This window comes from Apostichopus japonicus, chromosome 7 (assembly GCF_037975245.1).
Source record: "Apostichopus japonicus isolate 1M-3 chromosome 7, ASM3797524v1, whole genome shotgun sequence".
NCBI lineage: Eukaryota > Metazoa > Echinodermata > Holothuroidea > Aspidochirotida > Stichopodidae > Apostichopus > Apostichopus japonicus.
Window position 1 is genome coordinate 2,574,982 of NC_092567.1, and position 9,232 is coordinate 2,584,213.

A 9,232-nucleotide genomic window follows, 5' to 3' on the forward strand; every position below is an offset into this window, starting at 1 on the left:
TATAAGCTGATCCCGTCTAGCTGAGTAACCATTTTCAATTAATTGCAAAGTTTAACATTCTCATCGTTATGAAAGTTCGACAATTTATTCAAACATTCATTTAATCGTTACAGAACCATATCCAGGTCACTCAGCTCTCATTATGTATTTTTTTTTAAGAATTCACAAATGTAGGAGAGAAATCAAATTGGACATTGACTCATCCCTTGTTCCTGTATAACTTTGAAACCAATCCGATCCTTTCGTCTAAAAGTTAAATGAAATGTTGGGTAGGCCATGTCACTACTGGTGTACCTTTAATACAGAAATTCCCTGAATTGACCATTATTTAAATGTAACGGGATAGAAGATTAATGAATGCGTCCAGTTACAGACAATACATAATAATGGACGTTAAATATGAATCTAAGAGACTGACTTCGGTCAGCTTGCGGCTTTGATTAGCCAATGATGGCTTTTTTCGAGTTCCTGCTTGCAGGAGGATATAAATTACATATATGAACAGTTTAGGTGTTAATTATTAATGCATATTATAGTGCGAAAGAATATTAACAGTTTAAGCCTTAAATGCGAAAACATAGTCTTTCTTGCTAGCTACCTTATTTCCCAAACTATAGTTTAATCATCGACACATCGTTCTGATTTATAACCAGTCTAATTAACCGTCCCAATAACACCATTTTACAGATGAACGGAGGAAAAAAAGGGGGGGGGGGGAGGGCGGACTCAGACCGGTGTAAAAAATAAGTATAATAAATTGTAATTCACTGAACATTTGAAACTCATATACGCTCTCTGTCCGTCTTCACGCCGTTGTCAGCTGCTTTCTTAAAAGAATCCGTGACAGTAATTCATTGCTAGCTCATTTTGACTAACTTTAGAAAGGTTTGGTAAAATATAAAGAAATTGGCTTTCATATTGCAAAAATAAATGCAGACTAAAAACAACGGTGACCGTATAGACAAATTAACTCTACTAGGTTGTGCTAACAAATAATCAAGTAATTGAGATAACAACCAGCGTTAACCGTTTCGAAATCTTACTGTAGGCTTTGAACTGACACACATTTGGGAAGTATATTGCTCAATAAATGTTTTTTTTTTTTTTTTAAGGTTTATGTTGAAAGAGAGTCGACTCTCATGCACGCAGATTCATCCTAATCACTATAGTGTCGTTAGCTACCTACACCGTTGCTGTCATGTCTTTTATATAAACGGACCTGAACTGGAACTTACTTGATGCACCCCTCCTCCATTTAATCCACTCTGTAATGGATTACTGTATGACGTCATCACTCAGTCACTAAAACATCAACCGTTCATTTCTACTAGTTTCCTTACATGTCATATGACAACAGTTCGCTCCGAGTTAGTGATTTTATGACACAGTGTATGCTCTCGTTTCACAATGATTCATGATGCTATTACCTAACGGATACAATCCTAAACCATCCCCAACCCCTCCCCGACCCCAGGGAATGATTCTAATGATTTTAATATATCAAAGAATACCGGAGTAGAGATTTATGGTAGATTTGAGCAAAGACTTCTACAGTTAGCCCTTTGTGTGTAGAGAAAATTGTTACGCTATAAAAGTAACATTCAAAATGTTAATTTTTTTTTATCAGTTCCTTTCACGGTCAATAAACTGTGAACAAAATTTTCACGGAGAAATTAATGAACAAAGGATGTTCTACAAGAAAATTGTAAATATCTTCTTTTATACTTTTGGTATTGGTAACGAATTATGATATGCACATCAGCAGAGTGAAAAAAAAATAATCATGAAGCATCTGCCGGCGAGAGGGGATTGACAGCTGAAAAGTTATTTTCCAATATTGTGTGAGGCTTGTAACACACCATAACACCGGACTAAACTTATTTTAAAGTATATCTATGCTCGAAAGGATTTGTGAAGATTGAATTCTATAAAAACGTTCTTCTGTTTGCTTGAAATATTCCAAATAAGTATATAAATTACAAAATGAATAGCATATGTCAACCCATATTGACTCATAGCACAAGGATAATATCCTTTCACAATCTACAAAAAAAAAGGTTTATGTGTAAAACAGGATTACTGTACAAGAATCAGTTCCCTTATCGCCACACCCCATCCTCTTCCCTGCCGGTAACCATCAAATGACCTATTCAGGGAATTTCCCCTTGATATCACGATGACTCAATCAATGCAACCCAATGTACTATCACACATTGGTGCGATGCAGGGAAATGTTCCGTCCTGTTTATAAGCTGATCCCGTCTAGCTGAGTAACCATTTTCAATTAATTGCAAAGTTTAACATTCTCATCGTTATGAAAGTTCGACAATTTATTCAAACATTCATTTAATCGTTACAGAACCATATCCAGGTCACTCAGCTCTCATTATGTATTTTTTTTTAAGAATTCACAAATGTAGGAGAGAAATCAAATTGGACATTGACTCATCCCTTGTTCCTGTATAACTTTGAAACCAATCCGATCCTTTCGTCTAAAAGTTAAATGAAATGTTGGGTAGGCCATGTCACTACTGGTGTACCTTTAATACAGAAATTCCCTGAATTGACCATTATTTAAATGTAACGGGATAGAAGATTAATGAATGCGTCCAGTTACAGACAATACATAATAATGGACGTTAAATATGAATCTAAGAGACTGACTTCGGTCAGCTTGCGGCTTTGATTAGCCAATGATGGCTTTTTTCGAGTTCCTGCTTGCAGGAGGATATAAATTACATATATGAACAGTTTAGGTGTTAATTATTAATGCATATTATAGTGCGAAAGAATATTAACAGTTTAAGCCTTAAATGCGAAAACATAGTCTTTCTTGCTAGCTACCTTATTTCCCAAACTATAGTTTAATCATCGACACATCGTTCTGATTTATAACCAGTCTAATTAACCGTCCCAATAACACCATTTTACAGATGAACGGAGGAAAAAAGGGGGGGGGGGAGGGCGGACTCAGACCGGTGTAAAAAATAAGTATAATAAATTGTAATTCACTGAACATTTGAAACTCATATACGCTCTCTGTCCGTCTTCACGCCGTTGTCAGCTGCTTTCTTAAAAGAATCCGTGACAGTAATTCATTGCTAGCTCATTTTGACTAACTTTAGAAAGGTTTGGTAAAATATAAAGAAATTGGCTTTCATATTGCAAAAATAAATGCAGACTAAAAACAACGGTGACCGTATAGACAAATTAACTCTACTAGGTTGTGCTAACAAATAATCAAGTAATTGAGATAACAACCAGCGTTAACCGTTTCGAAATCTTACTGTAGGCTTTGAACTGACACACATTTGGGAAGTATATTGCTCAATAAATGTTTTTTTTTTTTTTTTTTAAGGTTTATGTTGAAAGAGAGTCGACTCTCATGCACGCAGATTCATCCTAATCACTATAGTGTCGTTAGCTACCTACACCGTTGCTGTCATGTCTTTTATATAAACGGACCTGAACTGGAACTTACTTGATGCACCCCTCCTCCATTTAATCCACTCTGTAATGGATTACTGTATGACGTCATCACTCAGTCACTAAAACATCAACCGTTCATTTCTACTAGTTTCCTTACATGTCATATGACAACAGTTCGCTCCGAGTTAGTGATTTTATGACACAGTGTATGCTCTCGTTTCACAATGATTCATGATGCTATTACCTAACGGATACAATCCTAAACCATCCCCAACCCCTCCCCGACCCCAGGGAATGATTCTAATGATTTTAATATATCAAAGAATACCGGAGTAGAGATTTATGGTAGATTTGAGCAAAGACTTCTACAGTTAGCCCTTTGTGTGTAGAGAAAATTGTTACGCTATAAAAGTAACATTCAAAATGTTAATTTTTTTTTATCAGTTCCTTTCACGGTCAATAAACTGTGAACAAAATTTTCACGGAGAAATTAATGAACAAAGGATGTTCTACAAGAAAATTGTAAATATCTTCTTTTATACTTTTGGTATTGGTAACGAATTATGATATGCACATCAGCAGAGTGAAAAAAAATAATCATGAAGCATCTGCCGGCGAGAGTGGATTGACAGCTGAAAAGTTATTTTCCAATATTGTGTGAGGCTTGTAACACACCATAACACCGGACTAAACTTATTTTAAAGTCTATCCGTTTCTTAGTTTAGCATTACTTTGACCGTGTGTGCGGAAGTAAGATTATTTAGACCTCATCTAAACTTGACATTGAGAACGGTGCTATCATCATTACGAGGTATAGACTTGTAACTGCCCTATCTGAATTCCCTTTTCGATACACGACAATTATAAATCTTTCCCCGTGATGAGAAACAAAGTTTAATGCTCGTTTTCTTATTTCTTTGTTTCACATTAATTAATACCTCTGTGTCTGTTACTAAAATTACCGTTACTAATTAACAGGAACATGAATATAGCCTATGTCTCGCTTACCTCTTCTCCTGGTAATTTGCCATTTTCGTCACAGGCCTGAAAGGAAGAGAAATATTATATTCATGAGATTTTGAAATTGAATTTCAGGAAAATATACTATAGCGAAGCAAAAAGTATATATATTTGGATCATTTATCTTCACAAATATCACAGTAAACTATTCCTGGCAGGTAAACGCACATCTACATTGAACACCCTAAAGTCAATAAAGGAGACAGACTCGTCAATGTAAGATGCACGGACTTAATAACATGAATATAAACATCAGCTTTATGTTCAAATCCGTCATCACACACTGAGTGACGTCATTAAACACTGAGTGACGTCATCATAATGAACTTCTCACGACAAGAGAAAAGAGAGCAGTATTCAAAGATAAACCCCATAACCTCGTGGTTGTATCGATGTAATGGCAAAAAACGAAAAATATTGGTTAGCCCACAAAGATTTATATTAGCTACCCCCAACACCCCCCCATCCCCCTTCGTCTTAGATGGTATGTTTCTATCGTAATGTTGATCGAGTAGAGATATCATGCAAGTTTGGGAAATTCAGTTGTATGATGAACACATAAAATAAGAGCCACAAGGGTAGAATTAAATAGACTAGTCTAGATCTGTTAACATTGCAAAACAATCCTGAAATATAATAAACCCTGTATAGATTACTTTCTTTCTCAATTTGCCCTGGGTGTGTGTATGTTTAATTGGAAGTTTGCACATGCGAACATAATCAATTTTCCAATAGTTGACTCTCTCAGTTCAACGTTAGGCTGGGAACATTTAGACCAGTAAGCAACGGTATGTAAATTAAGGATTATTTAGAGTGAGTTTATGTAACCGATACTCCCTACGTGTCTATTAGACTAGGCAGAAACCGCGTGAGCTCGACATTTCTTTGTCTCTATGTATTAGCTTACTCGGACTTGGTTTGGGTTGCTCATATACTCTATAGAACGCTGTTAGGACTCGAGAGTGCCATATTCGAACCAAGTCGTCTCGGACTTGGGTCGGGATAAGGACTAGTTTGACTCTGCTACATCAGACTGTTTCTTATCCAATAATATACAGACATATTGAATGGTTCTGATGGCAAGAGTACTAATAACAATAGGTACCATGTGAGGATACAAGGCCCGGATGTTGCATTATATTATCGTCAGCACCGTCAGCACTTAAATATAATTATACAAAATTAATTTGCCCGGTGGTAAATTTTACAAAATCAACCACATTACTAGGTACTTTGCACACCCCCCCCCCCCATTCTCTCCTCCCACTCAGGCCTGAGCTCCTTCAAGATACTGCTTTTTTTTAAGCTTTTATTTAGCAGTTATTCAAAAGACGAAAGGAATATGACAAATATTTTAAAGATGATGGTAGAAAAAGACGTTTCTTGAAAATGAATTAAAAAACCTTAAATTTAATCTTTTACTTAAACTTTTAAGTATTCACCTCTCCTTTAATTTTCCTAGTATGTTAAAGTACATGAAGTTGATGAAACCTACCTAAACAATCCATTTGTTTCTTAGTTTCAAATTAAACCCAGATACGCCCTTTCATATATAAGCCTGCTTGGACCCACACATTCATATCAGTCACGTATATATACATTAATCTAAATCAATAATGAAATATAATCAATATGGATCCCTGAAATCCCATTACAACTCAAACTACTAAAACCGATTAACATTTAATGATTGATGTATTGCTGCATGCAGTGACGTCAGAGGTAAAGATTCTAGAGATGAAAATTATCCATCGATGTGTTCACCTATAAAACATTTTTGACTAAGAAACACTGGGAGCACGATAGATTCATTTCGCTTCATATGTTTTTATCTGTTTGAATATGCTCTATCTTAAAATTAAGAATGTTCATTGATTCACAAGACAATAACTTCTATAAGGAGAGCATAAAGGGGTCTACATGCAGAGAAAGAAAGACAACAATAACTGGGAAATAAGACGAAAGTACTGGAGTACGAGCGTGGAAGGGAGACTTCATTTATTTTCATTTATTTGTACCAACCTCGTCAAAAGGTTTCTAACGTATATTGTGTATTGAACGATATATATACATCCTGGAGAAATAACTCCTCGTCGTTGGACAATTGCAGATTTAACTTTAAATATAATTGTCTTTACTTCAGAATGGGGACCTAGACGACCCCCCCCCCCTTCCAATTAGAATCTCTAAGGAAGTTTGTTTTCATCTTTAATATATTAATTAAAAGTAACGAATCAAACCAGAGAAAGTGTGCCATTACAATAAGTACGCAATACGTAGATTTTTATGACCAATTGTCTTTAATTGGGTTCAAGTTTACTTATTAGAAAATGTCCTAAAGTGCAACGTGTCATTCAATGAATTACCACTTCATTAATGCGCACATACCTATCTAAACATTTAGAGTTATACAAGGTTTCGTTTCGTGTTAAATTAATGATATAATACATCACCGGATATGGCTGCTTTAGAAACACATGAATATGGTTCCATATCAGATGAACGAGCGTTGCAAGAGAGGAGTAGGGACAGTTTATAATAAAATATGGAAATTGGTTTTCTAGCACCAACAGAAAGTTGAGCAAAATAAAAAGCTTGGGATTATGTTAAATGGTAATGCAAACTTCGTTATATCGTCACATGGGTTTCTAACGTATACTGTGAGCCTGATAGGAAGCAGACACTTGACAACATATAACATTGCGCCCATTTCAAGAATGTCGGGTAAAATGAAGATCATATCCTAGATTAACGCCCTGTCCTACCGTGACCTGCATTACATACTAATGTCCCATACCTCACTGATCTAAAACAGTTTAAAACAGATCTAATGAAAATATTCAACAGAATCCTTTATGTCAATATCTTAAAGGTAGAAAGTCACCGAGACTAGTTTGAAGTCTCTATATAGCTATGTATACTCATAGGCGCAGGCGCCCGATTTGAATTGGGAGAGCTGTAACGACTTGACCGCAAAATATAACAACAATTTTGTTCGCGCCTACAACATCTGAATGTACATATTATATAGGTATGCATCGGTTATTACATCGCATGCCAATTACAAAAAATCATTTACCTTCTCATAACCCTTCAATATTGGTTATCATTTGTGGGCAAGTCGTTACAATAATGATGATGTTAATAATATCAGTTTAACCATTGAAAAACACTTTGCAATTTATTTTTCTTTCAGTAGGTGCCCGAAAAATTATCAGCATATTGCCTGAATTTTCAAAAAAACTATTTGGTTGGGGGTTATACCAGACAGTTTTATCTGTAAATCAGCTTAGTCTGTATTTCAGAAAAATCCCTCTTATGACATCGTCAAAGGTGATGTTTCACTTATAGCATTACCTATACCATTTTCATCGCGAAGGATCATTCTTTCATTAATAACGATGTATCAAAAACTTAATCAGATTAAAAATTATAATAAAAGTTATAATCTGCATCATTTACAGATCTTCCGTTAACTAATTATTCCTTTAAGCGTCTTGATTGGACTATTCCTATTATATTGAGAAGACATGAACTATTCGCATGGAACATCCACTGTATCCTGCACCTAAGGGTATTTTACTTAAAGCCAATAGGAACTTATACAATCTTAATATCTTGCCCCAAAATATGGGATAAAGCCCTTCAGTTTTGTTTTTCTTTGCTTTGCTGTAAAGTTTCATTCAAGCAAAATGACTTGAATCCTTGTTGTAGACTATTTTAAGTAACATGAGTTTTCAAGTATATATTAACTTTTTACTTTCTTATCTTTAAGTTCCTATTAATGTACATAATTTAATATTTCTTAGTCTTTGGTTCTCCTGTTTTGAAATATTGCATATCTATACAGGTGATAATGGAAATGAAATTAAAAATATATGCTGCTTTCTTTTTGTAATAGGTTCGAGTTATATATTTCTTACGGAAACTCTAAGTGTACATGTTTATTTGAACAACGGTATAGCAATATTATAGTAGGAACTATGAATCCGATCGCTTGTAATTAGCCTCAGCAGGATTTTAGAATAGAAACATTTTCAGCTCAATTTTCTACATGTATAAGAAGGTGAAGCTAGTATGTATTTATGTTATGAAAATGTGATAGGTGTTATTTAAGTTCCGATGCTGATTAAAAAACAACCAGGTTTCCAATGCGTTCAAGCATCTATCCAAATGATAAAACTTCATCAAACTGATGGAAGCTTTTAAGTGCTATTTGATGGCAATTAAGTCGATACTGTTAACAGCTATGTAGATGTTACATCCGTTAAGTTATTCTTGTCATCCAACCATGCCGTAAACGGATCATCCAGCTTACCCAAAGGAGAGTCTACTGCACATATGAGATGCTTTTTAACAAAATCCAGAACGCAATATACGACAAAGGCTTAGCATTTATATCCGCGACGCAAAAAATGGATTCATGTGCGTGATCTTTCTCAACATTGTGTTCTGTGTATACAGCGTCGCAAAATACGTGTCCAGTTCTTTGGTTACTATGGTATCTAGACAACAGAACGAAGTAGTAGGATAATTGCCCCCACACACTGACTGGTATTATGGTCTTGTTGCGTAAATGTGCGTGGAAAGTGATTTAATGACAGCTCCACCGATTCATCGGTAATGATTCACTCCACAGAGCGAGATCTTCTTCTACAGTTTATTCCAAACCACAAATAAAATATTTTCACAAATTACAAAATAGTCTTCAATTTTCTTTCATTTTATCAATAAACGTATCACTTCTTCCTTCATTTATATCAATCGCCATTATGTCCAGCAT

At 35.1% G+C, this 9,232-nt stretch overlaps 2 protein-coding genes across 8 annotated transcripts in view; one reads left to right on the forward strand and one right to left on the reverse strand.

The window, feature by feature from the left end:
- Positions 1-9,232, forward strand: part of LOC139969995 (uncharacterized) — a 958,452-nt gene that overhangs the window by 281,682 nt on the left and 667,538 nt on the right. The gene's annotated exons all lie outside the window — the stretch shown is intronic.
- LOC139969970 (uncharacterized) overlaps positions 1-9,232 on the reverse strand; it is a 395,025-nt gene that overhangs the window by 7,426 nt on the left and 378,367 nt on the right. The gene's annotated exons all lie outside the window — the stretch shown is intronic.